Genomic DNA, 25,894 nt, shown 5'->3' with positions numbered 1-25,894 from the left:
CCAAATAAAAGAGAAGTATATATTCAGAAAAAAGAAAATACTGAACTTTGTAAGAACCATGGGAAACAGTGGTGTTCTTGCCTAAAGCTTCTTGTATCTTCTCCACCATTCCCAACTCTGCCAGTGAGGTAGTTCTACCAGGGCAGGGCTAGTGGTAAGAAAAAGATTTTCATTGACATCTAAAGAAGGAAAACTACAGACTAATCTCCCTCATGAACACTGATGCAAAAGTCATCACCAAAATATTAGCAAACCAAATCCAACAACATGCTGGATTTGAATTCTGTCGTCTTGGACTACCAGTGACCATGACCAAGTGGGATTTATCCCAGAAATGCAAGGTCAGTTGAATATCCAGAAATCAATTAATAAAATATTAATAAAATAAAACACATGATTATCTCAATAGGTATCAGAAGAGTATTTGACAACCCAATACCCATTTACAATAAAAACTCTCAAGTTAGGAATAGAAAGGAACTTACTCATCTTGATGAAGTGCATCTATGAAAAACTTACAGCTAACATCATACTTAATGGTAAAAGAGTGAATGCTTTCCCCCCAAGATCAAGAACTAGGCAAGATATTCACTCTTACCACTCCAATTCAACATTATGCAATAGGCTGTATCCAGTACAGCCAGGCAAGAAAAAGCAATTAAAGGAATACAGATAGAAAATAAAGTAAAACTCTTTATTCACAGAGAACATGATCCTAAGGTATCTGAAAGAAAAGAAAAAAAAGAAAAGAAAAGAAAAGAAGAAAGGAAGGAAGGAAGGAAGAAAGAAAAGAAAGAAAGAAAGAAAGAAAGAAAGAAAGAAAGAAAGAAAGAAATTTCCATTAGAACTAATATATGTTTAACAAGGTCACATGATTTAAGATCAATATATAAAATTTAACTACTTCTTGGGTTTTTTTTTAAGATTTTGTTTATTTATTTGACAGAGAGAGCGAGCACAAGCAAAGGGAGTGGCAGGCAGAGGGAGAGGGAGAAGATGGCCCCCCACAGAGCAGGGAACCCAATGCAGGGCTTGATCCCAGCACCCTGGAATCATGACCTGAGCTGAAGGAAGATGCTTAACTGACTGAGTCACCCAGGCACCCATTCTGATTGTTTTCTTAGAAAAAGAAAATCCAAAAAGGAAATTAAGAAACAATTTCATTCTCAATAAAATCAATATAAATAAATACTTGGGAATAAATTTAACAAAAGAACTGGAAGGCTTGTACTCTGAAAACTATAAAACATTACTGAGAGGCAGTATCAACAATAACCCAACTATGGAGAGAGCCCAAATGTCCATTAACTGATGAATTGGTAAAGAAGATGTGGTATAGGGGCGCTGGGTGGCTGCAGTCGTTAAGCGTCTGCCTTCGGCTCAGGTCTTGATCCCAGGGTCCTGGGATCGAACCCCACATCGGGCTCCCTGCTCGGTGGGAAGCCTGCTTCTCCTTCTCCCACTCCCCCTGCTTGTGTTCCCTCTCTCGCTGTGTCTCTGTCAAATAAATAAATAAAATCTTTAAAAAAAGAAGATGTGGGGCGCCTGGGTGGCTCAGTCGTTAAGCGTCTGCCTTCTGCTCAGGTCATGATCCCAGGGTCCTGGGATGGAGCCCTGCATCGGGCTCCCTGCTCCGCGGGAAGCCTGCTTCTCCCTCTCCCACTCCCCCTGCTTGTGTTCCTGCTCTCACTATGTCTCTCTCTGTCAAATAAATAAATAAAATCTTAAAAAAAAAAAAAAAGAAGATGTGGTATATATATATACAATGGAATATTATTCAGCTATTCCAAAAAATGAAATCTTGCTATTTGCAACAATGTGGATGGAACTAGAGTATTATGCTAAATGAAATAAGTGAGTCAGAGAAAGACAAATACAATATGATCTCACTTATATGTGGAATTTAAGAAAGAAAACAGATGAGCTTATGGGAAGGGGGAAAATAAAAACAAGGAGAGAGGGAAACAAACCATAAGAGATGATAAACAAAACTGAGGGTTGGTGGAGGGAGGGGGGATGGGCTAAATGGGTGATGGGTATTAAAGAGGATACTTGTTGTGATGAGCACTGTGTGTAGTATGTAAGTGATGAATCACTGAATTCTACTCCAGAAACCAGTATTGCACTGTATATTCACTACCTAAAATTTAACTTTAAAAAAAACTGAGAGAAATTAAAGATCTAAATAAATGAAGTTATATTCCATGTTCATGGACTGTTAAGATGGCAATTTTTCCCAAATTGGTCCATAGATTCAATGCAATCCCAATCAAAGTCCCACAAGTTATTTTGTAGAAATAGGCTGATCCTAAAATTTATATGGAAATGCAAAGGACATAGAATAACCAAAACACTTTTTAAAAAACACAAATTTGGAGAATTCATGCTATCCAATTTTAAAACTTACCATAAAACAACAATAACGAAGACATTGTGATAAGTGTAAAGATAGATATATAAATCAATGAAAAAGAATTCAGAGTCCAGAAATAAACCCTTACTATTCTAGTTGATTGACTCAGTGGGAACATGATGGGTTTTTAACACAAACATATTGCTGGGACAAGCGGGTACACATCTGCAACAAAATTAATTTAGATCCTTACTTTAGACTTTACACAAAAATTAACTCAAAACAAATCATAGAGGGGCACCTGGCTGGCTTAGTCAGTGGAGCATGTGACTCTTGGTCTTGGGGTCATGAGTTTGAGCCCTACGTTGGGCATAGATGTTACTAAAACAAACAAACAAACAAACAAAAAAACCTAGACATAATTGTAAGAGCTAAAGTTATAAAACTTCTAGAAGAAAACAAAGGAGAAAACTTGGATTAGGAAAAGATTTCTTGATCTGATATCAAAAAGCATGATATAAAAGGAAAAAATGACAGATTGGACTTCATCAAAATTAAAACTGGCTTTCAAAAATTTTTCTTACCAATAAGAAAAATGAAAAGACTGGGAGAAAATATATGTAGATCATATGTCTGAAAGATATTTAAGATATATAAAGAACTTTTACAACTTAATAAGAAGTAAAATAACCCAATTAAAAGTAGTCGAAAGATTTGAATAAACATTTTACCAAAGAAAATACCCAAATGGCTAATAAGCAAATAAAAACATTTTCAATGTCATTAGTCATTAGGGAAATACAAAGTAAAACAATAGTAAAATACCATATCTACACATTAAAATGACCTTAAGCAAAAAAAGTGACAATAGATGATGTTGGCAAGGATATTGAGAAATTGGAACTCTCACACATTGCTGGTAAGAATGTGAAATCGTGGGGTGCCTGGGTGGCTCAGTCAGTTAAGCATCTGCCTTCTGCTGAGGTCATGATCTCAGGGTCCTGGGATTGAGCCCTGCACTGGGGGTGGGGGGGAGGAGGGTCTCTGCTCAGCAGGGAGTCTGCTTCTCCATCTTCCTCTGTGCTCCTTCTCTCTCTCACTGTCTCTCAAATAAATAAATAAAATAAAATGTTTAAAGAATATGAAATGGTATACAGCAACTTGGAAAACAGTTTAGCAGTTTCTTTTTTTTTTTTTTAAAGATTTATTTATTTATTTGAGAGAAAGAGAATGAGAGAGAGCAAGCACATGAGAGGGGGGAGGGTCAGAGGGAGAAGCAGACTCCCTGCCGAGCAGGGAGCCCGATGCGGGACTCGATCCAGGGACTCCAGGATCATGACCTGAGCCAAAGGCAATCGCTTAACCAACTGAGCCACCCAGGCGCCCAGTTTAGCAGTTTCTTAAAAGGTTAAGCTTAGAGTTACCCTATGACCTAGCAATGCCACTCCTAGAATATACCTAAGCGAAATGAAAGCATAAGTCCACACAAAAACTTGTACACAAATGTTCATAGCAGCATTATTCATAAAAACCAAACAGTAGAAATGATACAAATGTTCTTTAATTGGTAAATGGTAAAACCAAATGTGGTAGGTATATTCATACCATGAAATACTACTGAGCAATAAAGAAGGATAAACTTCTGATACATACTACAACTTGATGAATGAACCCCCAAAACAGTATGATAAATGAAAGAAGCCAAACATAAAATATTACATATTATATGGTTTAATTCATATGAGATTTCCAGAAAAGGCCAATTTACAGAAAGCAGAAAAATGGTTGCCCAAGGCTGGGAAGGAGGGGAAGGACTGACTGCAAATGACATTGAGGAAACTTTTAGTGGGTAAGAAAAATGTTCTAGAACTGAGTCACAGTAAAATTTACCCTGAATTTTATAAATTTGCTAAAAATTATTGAATGGTCCACTTAAATGGGTGAATTTTATGGCATAAGTTATATCTCAATGAAGTTATTTTTAAAAGAATTATTTTTAAAACACACACACACACACGAAATCAGCTACATAAATTATGTGCCATAAGTTCTGTTCTATTTATTCTGCAACAGTGTAAAAATCACATATTTCATCAAGATTGAAAATAAATATGGAGAAAATTAAGAACATTTGGTTATAAATCAACCAATGATGGCATATTATTACCAAGTTTCTTTTCTACTTAACACCTTATACAAGCTAAATTATTCATGCCCATACCTAAACAGCTTTTTATCATTTGGTTGAAATTTTTCTTGCTTTAAAATTTTAGCCATGGTTAATTAAGCTTTCTTCCTTACTAATTATAATTATTTGGAAAGAATGTCTAAGTTTTCTTCCTCTGTGATAATCTCCCTGAAGCAATGTCCCATAGCCTCCATACTTTTGTGCCTTGCTATTTGTACTCTTTCTTCTGCCCTACTATTTCCCTTTTCACCTTATTCAGAATTTCTGAGACATATAGGAAGAATCAATAATGTCCCCAGGTTAATGGAAACAATTATGCTTTAGCAGTTTTCTTTCCACTACACCACACTACCAATATGATAACTAGAAACCAAATGCAGTAAAACTTATAATAAGTGAAACCTAAAAAAATTAATCATGTAAAATGCATTTTGCATTACTATGAGATCATTGCAATGACTGGGGTGGCTACTGCCTGCCTAGGCAATCAGAAGTTCTTAGAAATCTGGCTATGTCTTCTAAATCCCCAGTGGTTCTACCTATATTCTGTCACCAACTTGGACCAGGCCCAAACTTGGACTTCCATCACCATACTTATAGAGACCAGTTTCAGCAAGAATTCTACTAAGTTGGTTTATCTGGAGTTCCCCATACTCCATATCTCATCACCCTCGATATCTGACCAAATTTCTTATCTCCCAGGTAAGATCTGATCACCTTAACCTGCCTTTAGCAAGAATCCTATTAGGTCGGGCGCCTAGGTGGCTCAGTTGGTTAAGTGACTGCCTTCGGCTCAGGTCATGATCCTGGAGTCCCGGGATCGAGTTCCACATCGGGCTCCCTGCTCGGCAGGGAGTCTGCTTCTCCCTCTGACCTTCCCCCTCTCATGTGCTCTCTCTCTCACTCTCTCAAATAAATGAATAAATAAAATCTTTAAAAAAAAAAAAAGAATCCTATTAGGTCAATTAGCAAAGAATTATTCTCACTTCTTAGTAATTTTTTACAAACTCCTCCCCACCAATCCTGCTCCTTCACTATAAATCCTCATTTTTCCTTGTTATATACAAAATTGAGCCCGGTTCTAGACTGAGGTCTCTTTTCCCCTGTTGCAATAGTTTCTAATTCAAATCTGCTTTTACTGCTGTCCAGCACTGCTTTTCTTTGATACCAGTCTCCTCAGGAAGCCAGCAGTGAGGATAGCAGAGCAGGGAGGTAAAAGGGACTTGGGTCCTCTATATTTGTGAGCTGCTCATCATACAATAACACATTTGAGTCAGGGGGTTTTGTTTTTGTTTGTTTGAGCTTTGTTGTTGTTGTTTGGTTTTGGTTTCATTTTTTATTTAGTTTTTGTAACATCCTGCAAAAAGTATCTTAACAAATGCTTTGTGATGATTGAACCTGGGCATTCCATCCTAGACTAGATCGTTTTTATAGGTTTGATTATATGGAAGAAATATCATTTCAAAAGAAGGTGGTAATAGTAAAAGGGAAGAGAAATAGAAAAAGTTGGTTCAGGAAAAAAATTACTTTCTTTTTTTTTAAATTTTATTTCTTTTTTATTTGCCTCTAAACAGATACCATATTTTAATAGTGTTCGTTCTCATAAGCATTGACTTTCTATTTAATCATATGATACCCTTTTTCCCCCTACTTTTTTCAAGAATAAGAACTATATCAACAGATGCTCTGAAATTAAGAGAAAACAAAACAGAAATAGTAAACTTGCCTATAGCCATAGGGGTCCCAGGCCCTGGGCTGAGGCATATGTAATTTCATATTACCTGGCTAGCCACATGGAGTGATGTGGGAGTCTGGGAAATTGCCACTGATCTGGGCCCAGCAGGGGGACAAGGAGACTCTCCTTCCAACATCAAATTAGAAGAGCACAGAACCTTGAAGAATATGTTAAATGCCTTGCCTTTGTGGAACATTTTTAACTTGCTACAGTACTTTCAAATCCATTAGCTAATTGCAATCTTCAAAACAGTGCACTAAGGTAGACATTACCCCCATTTGACAAATGACAAGTGCAGAGTGCATGGAGAAAGGGAAAACATTTGCTTAAAATAACTCAACTAACTACACTATGAATAGTCCATAGCCTTAGGTTGCTCGCTCAGAAAAGCAAATATTCTCTGACCCTGTTGTAAATAGGATCTGTTTGGGATTTTCCAAGGACCAAAGGGCCACAGTGTCTCTGAGTATACACTGAATACATACTTACCCACCTTTAGCCTCTGCTGTAGCCACTTTCTGTTTCAGCCTTACCACTTCCTATTTGTCTATCCTCTGTTGCTTTTCATTTACTCATCATGACCAAAAGATGCTGAAACTCTCTGTGGGGAATGTTTAACAGAAAAGCCAGAAAGGTACTTCCTGGGAAAAGTCCTCCCATGAACCAAAGAGATCAGCTGCAATTGGAGAAGACGCATCTTTTGTGTTGATAAAATGACTAACTTGATTCAATTTTTTTAAAACAGTGCTTTTATTTTTTTTTAAGTAAACTCCAGCCCCACATGGAGCTTGAACTCATGACCCCAAGACCAAGAGTCACATGCTCTCCCGACTGAGCCAGCCAAGTGCCCCTAGTTGACTCAGTTTTTAAATAGAGTTCAAAATATGAGCGAACTGTTAAAAATAAGACAACAGGCCCAAAATGGAGTCTCTCATGCTAAGCCCTACATCACCAAACTGAGACTTAATTACAGTTTGGCTGTCCCAGAGATGGAATCTTAAGCCAGTCAATCAGGAATCACCTGATTAAAAAAAAAAAAAGAATCACTTGATCAACACTAGTTAGGTCACCTGCCTGTTATTCCCCTGCCTTCCCCTAAAAGAAAGTAACATTGCAACAAGCAACCTGCTTTTTTGCCTAGTATAATTTTCTTGTTCCTGCTCCCTTCCGCCTATGAAAGTCTTTCATTTTGTACAGCTCCTCAGAACTCCTTTCTACTGGCCAGACTAGTTGCTGCCCTATTCGTGAATCATTGCAAAAAGCCAAAAGACCTTCAAAAATTTACTCAGTTGAATTTTGTTTTTTAACAAAACCCTTACAAAAGGAAAATGCACTGTTTTCCTCTACTACTCTACTCATTCATGTGACACTAAGTCTGGTTTTTCACACCAAGCAATTCTCCAATTCTCTGCCAACACCAACTAGATGACTTGCGGTTCAATTTTGTTCTGACGCTATCACTCTGGAGTTAGCATCGGATCCCACAAGTTAAAGGCTCTGTCCCACAGGATTACCCATGCTTCCAACACCAATCATAAACCCCAGTTTGCCACCTGTACTTGTGATTGCCTGGCTATAAACTGGGGTTCTCCAACACTCTCCTTGGGTTTGATAATTTGCTAGAATGGCTCACAGAACTTAAGAAAACAGGTTACTTACTAGGTTATTAGTTTATTAATATAATACAACTCAAGAACAGCCAGATGGAAGAGATGCATAGGGCAAGGTATGTGGAAAGGGGCACAGACAGAGCTTTCATGCCCTCTCCAGGCATGCCACCCTCTCAGCACCTCCATGTGCTCACCAACCCAGAAGTCTCCAAATCCCATACTCAAAAACTTTTTTGAGACTTCATCATCTAGGTGTCATCAATTGTTAACCCAATGTCTAGCCCCTTTCCTCTCCCTGGAGCATGGGAGGTGGGGCAGAAAGTTCCAAGATTCTAATCATGGCTTGGTTTTTCTGGTGACCATCCCTCATCTAGGAGCTATCCAGGAGCCCACCACACATCACCTCATTAGAAAAGATGTTCCTATCATCTAGGAAATTCCAGGAGATTAAAGACTTCTGTATTGGAGCCAAGGTCAAAGAACAAATATTAGAACAAAAGATGCTTCTGCACCTTTACTGCTTAGGAAATTACAAAGGTTTTAGGAGCCCTGGCCAGAAGCCAGAGATGAAGACCAAAATATATATCTATTATACTGCAATATCACACCTTAACATCACATATTTACAAAGGAGCCAATTGTAGTCCTACCAAAACAACAAATTAAGGAAGAGAGAAATTGATCTCTACTATTTAGAAAGTTTTAAAATAAAGATCAAAAGTCTAAATAGTTTCAAAATATTTGTTGTTAAATTTAATCCTTTTAAAGATGGGATTCAAACAAAGTCCAGGTACTAGAAAAAAAAAAATTGAAAGTGATTGCCACTACTATAAATCTATTCTTTCTTTGATTACCATTATAGCACATATCATTTTTTTTTTTTTTGACAGAGAGAGACACAGTGAGAGAGGGAACACAAGCAGGGGGAGTGGGAGAGGGAGAAGCAGGCTCCCCGCTGAGCAGGGAGCCCGATGCGGGGCTCGATCCCAGGACCCCGGGATCATGACCTGAGCCGAAGGCAGACGCTTAACGACTGAGCCACCCAGGCGCCCCTAGCACATATCATTTTAAAATACTTTTTTGCCAAAATTTTACTGCTCCAAAAATAAAATTTGTAGTACAGACTATATTTTCTCCCTTTTTCTGTGATGTAAGTCACAATTAATCTTTTTATTCCTCAGCTTACTGGAAGCAGGTATTTGTATATTTAAGAGTACCTTAATAATGTTTTATTATGATGATTCCTATAAGAACAATTTTTTCATACTCAATTATATGAAGATTTATAACTGGGTTGCCCTGACCTTTTCATTAGGTATTATATAATACGTTAGAAAGAGAGGTTGGCCAGGAAATTACCTTTAGAAATGAGAAACAGTAATAAATTCTCAGCACAGACTTAGAGCAGGAAGCTTTAGAAAAAGACTGGGTTGGGGGAGGGGGACAACCATTAGGGAACAAACTGAGGGTTGCTGGAGGGTAGGTGGATGGAGAGATGAGGTAAATGGGTGATGAGCATTAAGGAGGGCATTTGTTGTAATGAGCACTAGGTGTTACTTGCAAGTGATGAATCACTGAATTCTACCCCTGAAACTAATACTACCCTATATATTAACTAACTAGAATTTAAATACAATCTTGAAAGAAAGGAAAAAAAAGAAATAAAAATTTTTAAAAACTACATAGTGAGGGGTGCCTGGCTGGCTCAGGCAGTAGAGCATACAACTCTTGATCTCAGAGTCATGAATTTGACCCACATTGCCTACATTGGGCATAAAGCTTACTTAAAAAATTACAAATAGGGCACCTGGGTGGCTCAGTTGTTAAGTATCTGCCTTCAGCTCAGGTCATGATCCCAGGGTCCTGGGATCAAGCCCCGCATCGGGCTCCCTGCTCGGCGGGGAGCCTGCTTCTCCCTCTCCCACTCCCCCTGCTTGTGTTCCCTCTCTCCCTGTGTCTCTCTGTGTCAAATAAATAAGTAAAACCTTTTTTAAAAATTGCAAATATATAAATACATAAATAGAAACTACATGGTGAGTAGAGAGTACTATTTTTTCCACTCCTGTAAGACTCCTGCCAAAGTGTGCAGAATCAGCACTTTAAAAATTTTATTTACCGTATGTATTTTATATATACTGTATGTATACACAATAGGTATAAAAGTTTTCCCACTGTATGTATTGTAGGAAATTAAAAAAGTAAAATGCATAATCACTGCTATTTAGTAACTTTCTTTATAAAGAAGTTTCTTGAACATATTTCAGTAGTTAAATATTTTTCTGTCATAGTGTTGAATAAGGTCAGGGACACCTGGCTGGCTCAGTCAGTAGAGCATGCAACTCTTGATCTCAGTGTTGTGTTTGTTTGGTTTTTTCCAGGGTTATAAGTTTGAGACACACATTGGGTGTATAGATTACTTAAAAAAATAAAATATTTTACCAAAAATGTTAAATAAGATCATTTATATGAACTAAAATCTCATAATTCTATATATTTTTTAATTTTCAAAAGGCATATTTGGAGTTTCTAATGAAAACTTAGGAATTTTAAGCAAATAGAGATAATGCATACAATATACAACAAAAGAAAAGAAAGAAAACCCTTTAATTTTTTTTTAAGTACTCCCCAATGCCCAACATGGGGCTCAAACTCATGACACCAAGATCAAGAGTTGCATGTCCTACCAACTGAGCCAGTGAGGCACCCCCCACACACACATTTTAAAATTTCAGTAGTAGGATAGGCAAGTAAAATTGGGTAAATCTCCCAGAGGATATTCCAGAGGGAACAGAGAAAACCAAGGGGAGGAAATTCTCAAAGATATAACACCAGAAACTTTCTCAGAACTGAAGCTCATGAATCTCTAGGGAAAAAAAGGTCTACATAATGAATGTGCATTATGATGAACCAAGGTTCATCATTGTGAAATTTCAAAACACCGGGATTAAAAAGTGGCTGTTCAGTGGCAGTATGAACGCTACACAGTGTGTAGCAATGCCTTCAAAATTCTCAGAGAAAATTATTTTCAACTAAAAATTGTGTACCTAATCTATCAGTTAACTGCAAGATTAAATTAAAGTCAATTCAAACATTCAGGAATTTAAAATTTTTCCTCCTATACACTGTCTTCTAGGAACCTTGTGGAGAATATTCAGCAACATGGGAGAAAGAGGAAGACATGGATTTCAGAAAGCAATAACTCCAACACATGAGGACAATGAAGGGAAATCCAGGTTGACAGCTATGCAGCAGCCTAGAAAGCAACTAGTCAAAATGGAAACAAGAGGAAAGATGGCTTCAGAAGTATATCTCAGGGTGGGAGCTTGAACTGTCCTAGTGTTTAGAATTGTGTTTCAATATATTGTTTTATAATTGAAAGGTGTATGACCAAAAAAAATAGTGATGAATACATAGAAAATTTTAAAGGGGACAATTATTAACCCCAGGGAAAATAAAAAGTTGTATGAGAAAAAAAATCTACTTGTTTCTGTAGTCAACAATGATTTTATAAGGTCATGATTTTTGTAAATTTGATTATTGAATTAACAGTATTTTATAATTATTTGGGGAGTATGAAGGAGAAGGAAAGGGACAGAGGAAAGTATAAAAGAGTTAAAACCTCCATTACCATCATAAAAATCTGTAGATAATATCAAAATTTGAAAACATGAAATTAGCAGGAGGTAGGGGAGGGTCAGAAACTGATCATTTTCTTATAAAGCTTTGAGTTCACATTGGGGGCTTTGGCAGGTGGGTTAATGCATTAGCTTAATAAAAACATAATTTAATTTTCTAAAAAGTGACTAAACTGTGGCAATTATCTCATGTGGTGATACAATGGGAGGCAAGAAACTGAGGTCTAGTCCCAGCTCTGCCAAATCCAAAAAACTGTGGCCAAGTCTCTTCACTTTAGTTTCCTTATTTAAAGCCAGGGCTTTAAATATTTCTCTCAATTTTACACTTACATGCTCAAATCTGCCCATCTTCAGTGAGGCTATTTCTTGTGTCTCCTTTACAATGATTCATTGGCTAATCAGAAAAAAAGTCCCAAGTGAACAGCTCCTTTTCCAGGATCTTAAATAGCCAGAAATAAACACATTCTTCTCTGACCCGGAGACTTTACATGCGAGAAAACTACAAGAAATAAAGCATTACCAGGTAAAAGGAATGCAGTGCTCTGACAAGATCTTAATTGACTCACTAAGTTATGGAGATTTTAGGCAACAATTTACCCTGTTCTTAAATTTTAAAAGTAGTTGCCATAGCAACTCCTAGACACAGCATATGGTATGTCTGGTACCTCCAAGATAACAGAGCAGATTCTTGATGAATTTTCCTTACAATATGTTGTGAACTTCTTGTACTTTTTAGTGTTTCAGTGGGCAATGCTATAAGGTGCTAGTATTCATTATTATCTATATATTTTGAAGCCTATCTTAAAGCACTTTTCACTTGCAAAAAACAAACTTTTAATGCTTCCCATATCCCTTAATATCCTTTCTTCGTAAAGAATAAAAGGAACTACAAACTAGTTGAAATATAAGCGAAAGAACAGGTAATCATAAAAGAAAAAAATGTAAATAGAGAATAAATCATATGGAAAATGTCTTGCTCACTTACAGGGAAAGGAAGGAAGTTTAAAACTAGATACTATTTTTCCACTTATCAAATTGGAGGAATAGGACAAGTTTAAAATGGTACTGCCATTCTGGTAGGTAATTTGGGATTATAAATCCAAAGCCTTTAAGATGTTCTTGACATTTGACCTAGGAATTTCCCTGCTGCTGGTCTATCCTAATGGCTTTTTTTTTTTAAATACACAAAGATCTCTGTAGAAGAATTTTTTGTAATATATAAAAATTAGAAGTCATCTTAATATACAATAAGAGGAGATTTAAAAGTACAAATTATGTAAGCATTCTCTTCTTATCAGGCATTTAGATTTGATGCATTGTTTTTATATTACACATTTTACAACTGATATATACTACTGATGTATTTTTATTACAAATTATGGCACTATTATATACTATAGTACATAGGAATATTTATGTACTTTATATATGTATATTAAATAAAAAACAGTTTCTTGAAGAATATGGACAAAAAGTGAATGTCAATTTACAGTATATTTGTAATATACTATATGCAGGCAATCATAGAAAAAGGCACAGAAAGTATATCCCCCCCAAAATAAAGTGGCTGTGGTGGACATCCTAAATTGATCCCCAGTGAGTCCTGCCCTTATATATTCCCCTTATCCTTGAGTGCTTACAGAACTGATGACTTGCTTCTAACCAATAGAATATGGCAAAGGCAATGGATGCAATATCACTCTCGTGATTATGTTGCATTGTATAAGACTCCATTTTAGCAGACTGGAGAGAGAAAGATTATCCTGCTGGCTTTGAAAATTCAAGCTGCCATGTGGCAAGTAACTGTGAACAGCCTTTAAGAGCTACAAGCAGTTTCTAGGGCCTGAAGGGAGCCTCCAACCTACAATCAGTAAGGAGCCAGGGCCTTCAGTCATACAGCTGCAAAGAAGTGAATTCTGCCAACAATCTGAATGAGCCTGGAAGCAGATTTTCTCTAGATGGACTTCCAGATGAGAACACAACCCAGCCAGCACTTGGATTACAGCCTGCTGAGCCCCTGAGCAGAGAACCCAGCTATGCTGTGCCAGGTCTTCGAACCTACAGAAACGGTGAGGTAATAAATGTGTTGTTCTAAGCTGCTTTTGTGGCAATTTACAATTCAGCATAAAAAACTAATACAGTGGCTGTCTCTAGAAAGTAGCCTTTTTTTTTTTTTTACAAATTTTCCTTTCTCATTTGTACTTTGCTACATTTTCTAAAATGTTATAATAAAAATTTCATTGCTTTTAAAATCAAAAGATGTTATTTTCAACAAATCATCTGGAAACAAAAAGTAAGTATGCTCTGCAAATTTTTAACTGATTTTGAATTTGGCAAAAGAACATTTTTTAAAGTGTACAATGAAAATATAGCACCAAGATTACCCCAGATTTCTATTTTTTAAATGATCTTAACAGAATATTTTATTTAAATCATGTTAACATAGACTGTTTCTGAAATTTTAAGCTTTCTATATTTAATAATGCCTGCTGGGAGAAAAAAAAAAGAAATCATACTTTTAAATTTTCCTTTCCAAATTTGACCATGATTTAAAATGGAAAAAGTTATGTTGATTGTGGCTAAATGTTCTCATTTTTATAGGCCATTATGTGCTTTAAATTCACTGTTGGCATTTTAATTTCATTTTACAAAATAAATCCCAACTGACAACAGAATAAAGCAAATTCTAAGTCAACTAAGCGAAAAAGTGTCACTGCAAACAGAAAGAACTTTGCAAACTGAAGCAACATTTCATATGGCTCCTGAACCTAAATTTCCAAAGTTTCAACAAGAAAAAAAAGTGTGTGTGTGTGTGTGTGTGTGTGTTGGGGGGTAAGTATTGACAAATGAGACCATCTCCGCAACTTACTGTCTACAACATGACATTACTATTCAACTGTGTGCATTAACATAAATTTACTATTGTAGGAAGTTCTTGCCCAAGAAGATGAAAATTGCAATAACTATAGCTTGTTTCAGGAAACTTGCCAAAATTCCATTTATCTGACCACTAGATTGCTCCACTTACTGTCATTAGAATAAATATCCCCTTCTCAAGACAATGGATAGTTCAATTAAGCTCCTCAAATGACTGTTTACTCTTAAAGATTTGCCTTGAAAACAGTACCTGGCTGTATTTACTAATTTGAAACTATTATATCATGAGTTTTGCCCAGTCCTGATGAAGCATTAAAAATCTATCTTAGGGGCGCCTGAATGGCTCAGTCGTTAAGCGTCTGCCTTCTGCTCAGGTCATGATCCCAGGGTCCTGGGATCGAGCCCCACATCAGGCTCCCTGCTCAGCAGGAAGCCTGCTTCTCCCTCTCCCACTCCCCCTTCTTGTGTTCCTTTTCTTACTGTCTCGCTCTCTGTCAAATAAATAAATAAAATCTTAAAAAAAAATCTATCTTAAATCAAACCCATAAAACTTCATAAATCTGCCACTCTTACTATCACCTCTGAGACATAGTGCTAAGACTCTGTTAAGGTAGTGATCTCCCATACTGCAGTAAACACAAATGTGGCTTTGCTTTATCAACAGGCTATTTTGATGGTATTTCAACAATCTTCACAGTCCCATCAAGATACAGTAGAAATCTGTTCACCACAGTGGCTCAACCATCCACAAGGAGTGTTCCTCAAAGGCTGGGTGAGTCTCTTCTCTTCAAAAGTCTCCTAGATGATAGTGTTGAGGTAAGTCCACACTGGGATTAAACTTCAATTGCTTTCTTCCTTTTTAATTTCCCCACATGGTGAGTTTATTTTGACTCCCTTGGAATATGAAACCCTTTTTAGGAATTCTTTGATTATTGAATCAGATTTACAAAACCTTTGCCCTTAGTGGAAACCTGACTAATTACTAACAATACTTACTATTTATCTTTGTCTATTCTTCCTTTTTTGTTGTGTATCTGTGAAAGAAAAGTAATAGGGAAGAGAGAGGGCATAGGTCCATTTTAAGACCATTCATTGAGCTGCCCTGGGAATGGAGAATTTCTGAAGATTTCTTCTCAGACTGGTATCCTTTGGACAGATTCTACCCTTGATCAATTATCAAAACATCATGGGAACTTCCTTCAGTCCTGAGATGTCCCTGAGATTCTGGTTCTGGGTCAGATTTCCTCTTAACCTTTCCTTCTGCCAAGAACTATAAGTAAGTTGAGTTTTCCGTTGGTGTAAAGAAAAAACAGCTTTTTCCACTTTTCTGTGTTGAGGAAAAAAACAGTTCTTCCCTATTATGTTTCCTTCCTGTGTGTCTCCTTTACTACTCACACAGAACACTTCTGACACTTATGGTCACCAAATGTGTGGAGGTTTTTCCCCACACCAAGCAATTCACTGCAGTACCAGCTAGGTGTTTTACAATGTAACTGAATTCTGACATTATCAACACAAAGATTTCACAGGTTAAGGGCTCAGTCCCATAAGACAATCCCCCCCACCCAACACACCAGTTGCAAGCCCAAGTTCTCCCTGTGCTTTTGACCAATCAGCTATAGATCAGAGCTTCCAAAAACCCCCTCCTTGGGTTCAATTAATTTGCTACAGTGGCTCGCAGAACTCAGAGAAACACCTACCTACTATAGGAGTGGAAGGCAGGCAGCCCCAAGATGGGCCACTTTGACATGAAAATTATTCTGAGCCAAAAGCAATTGAGACCCTATGGGCTCAAGAAAAATGTTTGCCTCTCCTTTAGCTATATGGAAGGATCTAAATTTCAGAATAAGAGTTACTAGCAGAGATATATTTTATCTGACTGAAGCATTTATATGGCAGGGGAAACATCTAATTAACCAAACATCTACTTTTCTTATCACCCTCCAAAGTCCCAGACCACTTAATTCAAAATGACATATATACCTCATTTTGCCTATCTTTCCATGTCTGTATAGATTTCCCATATGTACACTATTAAATTTGACTTTCTCCTTTTAATCTGCCTCATGTTGATTTGATTTTTAGTACAGCTAGAAGGAAGCTTGAGGGGGACAGAAATTCTTGCTCCCCAACTGTACGTTTACCAGTTTATTAAAGGATATGATAAAAGACACAGATGAAGAGATACACAGGGCAAGCTCTGGGAGGGTCCTGAGTCCAAGAGCTTCTGTCCCTGTGGACTTGGGGTGTATCATTCTCCAGGTATGGATGTGTTTACCAACCTAGAAACTCCCCAAGCCCCATACTTGTAGGATTTATGAAGGCTTCATCACATAGGCATTATCAATCGTGAATTCCATTTTCAGCCCTATTCTCTTCTCTAAAGAATGGGGGCAACGGGGCTGAAAATTCCAAGCTTCTAATTATGGGTTGGTCTTTCTGATGACCACCCCCATTCTGGAGTCCACCCAGAGTCACCTCATTAGAACAAAAGACATTCCTATCCCCAGGAAATTACAGGTGTTGCAGAAGCTCTGTGTCAGGAACAGAGGTCAGAGACTAATATTAGAACAAGAGATACTCCTAGTGTTCTTATCACTTTGGAAATCACAAAGGTTTCAGGAGCTTTGTGCCAGCAACTGGGAGCAGAAATCAATATATATTTTCTGTAGTATCACAGTAGGAGATGGTATGGCCATTAGGCTGGTGAATAAATTCACAAAGTACATGAGCAGCAATTTTGACTGTTCCCAGATGCTCATGGATTAGTCTCATTCTAAATCCAGGTCAACTACTCTGGGCTGGACTCTTCCTTCTCATGTGTATTTATGCTACATCTCAAATTCTTCTACTTAGGTTTTTAAGTAATATAATTTCACCAATATAGAATTTATAGTGGCCACTTTGGTGAGCTTTAGATATCAACAAAATTGCTCATTTGATAGGCATTATAGAATGAAAAGGGAACAAAATACTAAGTGCCAATGGTCAGCATGTTTTTATTGGTCTGAGGAAGTATGCCAAAGAAATTCAGAGTCCAGAATTGCTTTATTAAGAGATTCCTTGGCCAAAGCAAAATTTGAAAAACTTAAAACTAGTTTTCTTCAAGATACTTCAAATCTCAACTTGAAGTGAAAGATTCTTATCCTACTGTTCTTCCCCCCATTCTGTGCTCCTACATATCATTCTCTCTCTCCTTCTGACCTACTTCCCTTCCTTTCTGGCCAGCCGGTAACACCCAAGACTCAATTACCTCTTAAAATTAATCTTTCCACAGGAAAATCCCTCATGGTTGACTATATGGCCTGGTACCATTTTAGGTGATGAATCATTGTCAAAGACTTCCCAAAGCCTAGACAAGATGAAGAGAAATTTACAGAACACTCTAGTAGTGTAGTTTTAGGAAATTAACTTCAGAGCTCCCAGATCTGTAACAATTGATTTATTTATTTGTGAGTACAGATGCAAAAAACAAGAGAAAAAAAAAGGTAAAATAGAAAGACCCTGAGGATAACTTCAGGACCCTAAATTTCATGGGTAATCCAAAAAGTTTGGAAAATCTATAGATGTTAAAGAAGATTTTTTTGGAGACTCTCACAAAAGCATTTCATGTAGAAATAGATGGGACTCTAATTCAGTCCTATAAGCAAAGAGAAAATAATCTTTTGAAGGGGAAGGTCCCGTGGTGGCACCAGAGGTTCTCAATTTGAACTTTATAAGTTTTTACGTGAAATTACCCCCCACGGTTAAGACAAAATTCACCATGTAATCTTGTCGTTAATGATGGGGGCTGTAGAGTCAGCCAGATGGAGGTTTGACTTCCATGTTGGCCATTCACTAGAAGGGTATCTAGGGACAATAGGGACCAAGAGCAGACCACTTCAAGAATGGCCACTTTAGCATGAAAATTATTTTGACTTAAAAAGCAATCAAAACCCTGAAAAATTAAGGAAAAGTTCTTTACCTCCCCCTCAACTGCTTAAAAGACTTTAGATAGAGAACCTGCTCCCGGAAGAGAGTTATCACCACGGATAAGTAAATTATGATATAAACTGGGTATAGTAGACAATGAGGAACCTAGCAAGGCCACTTTGATCAAGTCCTCTCTCTGTCCCATTTTTTCTGAGTGGCCCAGCAAAATTTGTTTACCAAACATTTAATCTTTTTTATCTTCCTGTAAATTGTATTACTTTCCTCTGAAGTCCCAGACCCCTACCTCCTCTCTTGCCTTCAGGATAATATTTATATCTCATTTTGCCTATCTTTGAACATCCACATCTGTGTGGATTCCCAGTACATAGGCTATTAAATTTTATTTTCTCCTGTTAATCTCTCTCATGCCAATTTGATTCTTAGCCACCTAGAAGGACCTTGAAAGGGACAGGAAATCTTTCTCCCCAATAGGACAACTTCTCAATGTTTCTTTCTACCTTTCAAGACCCTTAGACTCTGTCAATGTAGTGGTTTCCCTTCCTACAATAAAGTCAGCTGTGTTTTATTAACAGGCTGTTTTGGTGGTATTGGGGCAGGAGGGACAACATTCAAATACCTTAAAGCTTGGTAACTTTGAAACTGTACCCCACAGGGTTAATGAGGTTAAAACTGTCACCAGGAAGACCCCCGGTGACCCCCCCTTTTTCTTCACAGGAATGTTAACCTTACCTTTTAGAGGCAAACAACAGGAAGAGCTCCAGTGGCCTACCCCAGTTTGAGCTCCACCACCACCAACTCACACCCCTACACAGATGGACAATGGAGTATCCAACAGTTACCTCTACCTCATTATAATGTTAAAATCTCCACTGGAGGAGGAACACAAGCTTCATTAACGTAATACAGGATGCACGTTCAGGCATGTTTTCTAAGTATGCCTGTCTGACCTTATGCCCCCTTTTGCCTGCAATGATAAAACTACCCTTTCTGAATATTCATCCTAAACCTAACTAAAAGAAATCCACTCACTCCCACTAGAGGAGTCACAGCTTTGGAAGTTTTTCTGGTGATCTCCTTATTTGCTGCAAATAAAGTTTCCTTTGTATGACAACACCTGGTGCAGTCTCCACCTGTAACTCACCAAGGAGTGGACTCATGTTAGTTCAGTTACAACTTGTTTTAGCAAAATAGAATCGTATAATGACACAGCCAAAGACCCTGAGCCAAGCCTAGCCATTAGATTTCTAATGTTCATGCATCAATAAGATAGACCTAACTTAAATATATAGCTAGAATTGAAAATTTGTTAACTAAAAAAAGAAATCAGTAGAGTTGAATCAACATGTTTGCCAAGTAGCCCCCAAATGATATAAATATCATATTCTAGAAGTAGTAATTTTAGATGCTGAGCAAAATTATCTTTACATGGGATGTAAAGGCTCTTCATAAGCCAGCCCACATAATTATTACAGGAAAGTAAATGGATGAATACGTAAACAGTCACAATGAGGCAAACACTACAGGTGGCAAAAAGATAGTGCTTCAAGGTCCTAAAGGAGAGAGTTTATGAAAATAGGCATTTCCTTTTCCAGTGCCCATTTTCTTTAGAAGATGCTTATTTATAAAAGTTTTCTTGGAGGATAAAAAAAGAAATATTTTCTTTGATAACTGGAACAAGAGTTTTCATTTCCTTTAAAAAAGTGAACTAGCCACCAATCAACCCTGGAGAAAATTAAAGAAGCAAGGATAGGAAAACTAGTAAGAATAAGAGGAAGATGAGGAAACCCTGAGAAATGCTAGGGCAGATGGAAGGCCGCTGTGAACTAGGTGGGGAAGGGTAATTGCAGCCTGGGGCAGAGAGCAGAGAGGAATCTTAGAAAGGCAAGTTTAGAAGTAAGTGTCAAACAAACTCAGCCAGGCAAAGGAACGCGTATCTTACAAGAAACTCATTGAGTACTCTATTGAGGGAGAAAAGTCAGGGGTTTTAAATGCTAGGAAGCAGAGAGGGAAGACAGTTTATGGTGGTTGAGTTAATTAAGAATTGAAAAGAGTCTTTGAATTTATAAACTGTAGGGGGAAAAAAAATAATAAAAGGTAGAGGGAACTCTATCCTTCTGAGTTCTTGGCTGAGACCTCCATGTAATAAAAGACAGATTAACAGAAGAGAAACAAAGAGGAGTTTAATAACATGGATACCTCCTATATTCATGGGAGACACCCAGGAAAACTGAGTAACTCTCTGAAATGGCCTGAGCCATCACCTTTAACACCTTCTTCATCTAAAGACAAAAGATGCTGGGGGGAAAAGGGGAGGCCAGTTATGGGAGATTACCATGAAAAGCACGGTAAACAAGTATATGTTTGGTATATAGACTTAAGTCTCTTCCTTCTCACTGGTAAGAGTTTCTAGAAATTTAGTATCCTCCTCTTGCTGGTACAGAAAGGGAGACACCCTGTACAAATGGAGATTTCCCTCATAAATGTAAATTTCCCTCACAAAAAGGCAACTTCTACTCTGTTTTCAGAAATATTCCTGTGTCTGCTGTTTCTTAAAAACAATCAGCTCAAAATAATCCTTATGTCAAAGAAGAGTATTTTGGAATGGCATATTCTGCTCCTCTTCAATATAATTGGTTAAAACAAGCTCCTTTGTTTATTAGTCAGGAGGGAGTCCTCAGCCAGGTCTAGTTATTACAGGCAGGAGGCGCAGAGACAGCGGGGGTCATCTCCAATCTGCTTGGTCCTTTATCAGCTTCAGGTAGTTAGAACCAGTCACAATGAAACACAATAATCAGTCAAGTTAACAGGAGAAAAGCCATTTTAATTATGTACAGGAACCCTACAAAGGTATGAGACTCCAAAAAGACAGCCAAGCAATTGAGCCTTATATACCATCCTGAGCTATGGAAAAGGGTAGGGATCTGGGGCTTCAAAAGGGAGGAAAGCAAATCACAGGAAGATGAGAAGAGGAATTATGTGGTAAAGAAAATTTGCCCTGCCATGCAGGTGAGTCTCTCAGTAGTTACCAGTGTTATCTCCGGTATTGGCTCTCTTCCCCGTATAGGCCCTCTTTCTAATGTAAATTTCCCTTGCAAAAGAGTAAGTTCTCTATTTTCAGAGACTCCATTGTCTGCCGTTTTATTACCAAACTCAAACTCTGTGCCCCCGATGCGCAGTAAGCTAGTGTCTGAGACACAGGTCTTGAAGCAAGGAAAACTTTTGTATCAGAAGGGCAGTCCAATGAGGAGATGGGGGATCATTCCTTTTTTTTTTTTTAAAGATTTTATTTATTTATTTGACAGAGAGAGAGGGAACACAAGCAGAGGGAGTGGGAGAGGGAGAAGCAGGCTTCCCGCAGAGCAGGGAGCCCGATGCGGGGCTCCATGCGGGACCCGATGCGGGACCCGATGCGGGACCCGATGTGGGACCCGATCCCAGGACCCGATCCCAGGACCCTGGGATCACGACCCGAGCCGAAGGCAGACGCTTAACGACTGAACCACCCAGGCGCCCCCATGGGGGATCATTCCTAAAGCTGCCTTGCCCTGTTGAGCCTAGGCACAGCCTATTGTTTGGGGAAGTAGGTAAATATATGAGGAGAGCGAGGAGGGAAACCTTGTAAGCCTGTGGGGGGTGGGTCCTTGACAAAATCTGGAGGTATGCATTCTTCCAGACAGTGAGGTGCCACTGGGACATGGCACATTAAATAATTTTAAGACAAATGTTATCATCTGTTTCCCATTAGAGTCTTATAATCAATGTGCAACCAAGGGGTAGAGTCAAAAGGGCAAAGGTAATGATTAATAGTGCATGGGGCTTAATTAACATAAAAAACGCAAGTAAGGAACAAAACAGAACATGCAGCTAAGTTAAGAATATAACTAATACAACTATAGTGCTGCTTATGCTTTCAAAATAGGTCCCAGGAACCAAGCATCCGGCCCCAGTTTCTCAAAATAATTCTTATGCCACAAAAGCATATTTTGGGGTATAATTTTCTGCTCCCTTTCAGCTCAAAGGCCAGAATATTGAAATAGCTAAGGAGGTCAACCAACATAATACATGTTGGGCGACCAGCTCAGGTGGAGGCCTGTGGCTCTGGCAGTGAAAAAATTTACCCAATGCAAAAAAAAAAAATTGAAGTTTATCGAATACACTGGAAGGGAGCAGCAGGGAGTACAGCAAAGGACAAACTGTCTGCCAGGAGGCAATGGTGGGGGACAATAATTAAGCGGGGGAGTGAGGTATGGGAACTATGGAATTTTCCCTTTTCAGTACATAGGCCCACTTGTCAGCTAGGGCCTATGGATACTTTGAGGGGAGTCGCCTGCTGAGCCTGTTTGCATTCAGCCCAGTGGTCACTGTGGGCCCTTTTACCTTACTCAGGTTACCATTGTTCAAGCCTGTTGCCTAAAAACAGTCTCTTCAATATAATTAAAGTAGAAATATTGGAACACACATAAAAAGAATATAAATATAATAAATAAACTTAAAGAGATAAGGTGATAAATAATATAAAACAGGAACAATACATTATTTTTTAAAAAGAGAAGCACCAGGGATGCCTGGGTGCCTCAGTGGGTTGAGCGTCTGACTCTTGATCTCAGCTCAGGTCTTGATCTCAGGATTGTGAGTTCAAGCCCCACGGTGGGCTCTGTACTGGTCTTGGGACCTACAAGAAAGAAAGAAAGAGAGAAAGAGAGAAAGAGAGGGAGGGAGGGAGGAAGGAAGGAAGGAAGAAAAGTTGCACCAATACCTTAAAAGTGAACATTAGAGGTTTACCAAAAATATGACCAACATTAGCTCCTTAAAGATCAATTCTATATTAGGGGGGATAACAGACGTAAGCATGTTATTTTACTTCTTATCTAGTCACATTATGGTGTTAAGGATAATCTAGTTGTGAATTAAAATTTTGGAACAACTAGAATTATGGGTCACAAATAGGATTGAGAGATTCTGTTTAGTTTTTTTGTTTGTTTGTTTCCCACTCCCTGTATATCTTTTTAAAAAAAAGAAAAAGAAGAAAAGAAAACCCAAAAGCCTCACTAATGGGGGGGGGGGGGGGGAGACAGGGATTTTCCTCTACAATTCAAAGGTTTTTCCAGCTACTCTAAGAATTAAATTGATATGAGACAGATTAACAGGAAAAGAATCAAATTGAACCTCATATGTATGGGAAGCCCACATACATGAGGGATTTAAAGACAAACAGGTTAAATGAGATATATCTGCCATCCTGAGCTAAGGAATGGGATAGGGGCCTGGGACTTCAAAGGGCAGGAGAGCAATGCACAGGGTGATATGAAATACAGATGTTTGGCAATTAGATGTTTGCCCTGCATACAGATGGGTCACTCAGATTATCTCTGGTAATAACTCTTATTCTGAGAAAGACCCCCAATTTAAATTCTTCTAGGTAGCTAAGAGAGGGGCAAAAGTTTCTCTTGAGGCTGCAGGGTCTCAACTGCCTTCAGCTCAAAATAGCCTACATGCCAAAGTGGAACATTTTGGGGAGACTTGTTCTGAACCTCTTTTTTTTAAGATTGTATTTATTTATTTGAGGGAGAAAGTATGAGAGAGAGAGCAAGAGCACAAGGTGGGGGTGCAGAGGGAGAAGCAGACTCGCTGCTTAGCAGGGAGCTGAACAAGGGACTCTCCATCCCAGGACCCCAGGATCATGACCTGAGCCAAAGGCAGACAACCAACTGAGCCACCCAGGCGCCCTGTTCTGAACCTCTTAAATGACATCTATCTGGAAAAAGAAAAAAGGCTCTAGAATAAAAACTTTTGTTTTCCATCTTTTCTTTTTTTTTTTTTTTTAAGATTTTTATTTATTTATTTGACAGAGAGAGAGATAGCGAGAGCAGGAACACAAGCAGGGGGAGTGGGAGAGGGAGAAGCAGGCTTCCTGCCGAGCAGGGAGCCCGATGTGGGATTCGATCCCAGGACCCTGGGATCATGACCTGAGCCGAAGGCAGACGCTTAACGACTGAGCCACCCAGGCGCCCTGTTTTCCATATTTTCTATATTGAAAACATATTGCTTTTGTAAGAAAAGAAAATTTTATTTTAAGAAAGGAGTCAGGGTTTCTTCTCCTCCTTTGGAAATGAGAGAGATCATTTAGTTGTGACAGTCCATTGATCCCAGATTTTATCTAAACCTGCTGCCAGTACGATCAATGCTAAGTGAGCAATAGGTAATGTTTCCCCAGGCCCATATTTGATTTCTACAATTACTTCCATCCAAACCAATATTCACACATTACAATGCACTAATGTAAGAAAGCCTTTGCTTTTTTTGTTTTATTTTTTGAATTGAACTCTCAGTATGTGCTCCACTCTTCATAAATGATCCATAGCAAAACCACACAATACCTTTATATGTAACTTCCTTTAAAATGTGATTTGAAAGGACTATGGTCATTATTAGTGGAAAATACCAGTAGGATTGCCCAAGGAAAATCTAGAGATATGTAACAAATAAATCAAGAGTATTACATAGGAAAAACTGTAGGTCTAATGACTCTGAAATACAATACACATAAAAACCTAATTCTGTTCAAGATTCTTCCTTTAAAAAGCTTCTGAAACCCATGTAAATAATTTGGATGATGACAAACAGCAACACTGAACTCCTAATCATCTCTTTCCACCCTCCAATTTGGGTGTCTTTCAGGGTTCCCTACCTTAATGACTGACATCACCATCCCTTCAAGGCTAGAAGTCATCTATGACTCTTCTCTCCACCCCCATATCCAATCCATCCCCAAGTCTTGCGGGTTTGCCTCCAGGATATCTCTCAAATCTATCCATTACTGTCTGTCTCCACTGCACCATTCTAGAGCAGGCTGTTACCATCTCTGGCCTGGACTACTGCAATCATCTAATTTGGCTCCAGGAATCCATTGATTCATTCTTTAACCCATCCTCCAAACTGCAACCAGAGAGGATGTTTCTCTGATTCAAATATTATGTGGCCCATCACCCCATATCTTACTGTTAAAACAAACAAAACAAACAAACAAACAAAAAAACATTTAAGCTAAAAAATTAAAAACCAAATATTTCTTGCCAGGCAAGGAAACACCTGCAAAGAAAGAAATCCTAGCTGGGGTGAGGTACTCAGAAGTACCCAGAAAGAAAGAACTCACAGTGTTAATACTAATTAAGCATTGAAAGCTAGCACTCTGGGTTGGATAAAATGAGTCTATAGGTCTTTACATAGTTGGTTAAAACAAGTAGTCCCATTCATTGTTCATCATTAATCAGAAAAGAGTCTGCAGTTAGATCCAGTAAGGGTCTGATATCCTGAGGTGATGGGGGTGGGTGTCATTCAAATTCATGGTCCTTTATCAGCTTTACCTGGTTAGAACAGCTGTGATGAAATAGGAGCATCAGTTTTAACATCACCTACGCAGGTACTGCTATTTGAAGAAAATTTTCCTTTAACATTACTCCTTCATTCCTGCTCCCAATATTGCAGACTTCTCATTATTCTATGATCTGATCATTTTACTTCCCCAGCCCAATCGTGGTCCTCCTTACACTAGGCTTGTCTCCT

Source organism: Mirounga leonina, unplaced genomic scaffold (assembly GCF_011800145.1).
Source record: "Mirounga leonina isolate KUSES-001 unplaced genomic scaffold, KU_Mleo_1.0 Mir_91, whole genome shotgun sequence".
NCBI classification, from domain to species: domain Eukaryota; kingdom Metazoa; phylum Chordata; class Mammalia; order Carnivora; family Phocidae; genus Mirounga; species Mirounga leonina.
The sequence above is the reverse complement of the archived record's forward strand: the minus strand, read 5'-3'. Positions refer to the sequence as shown.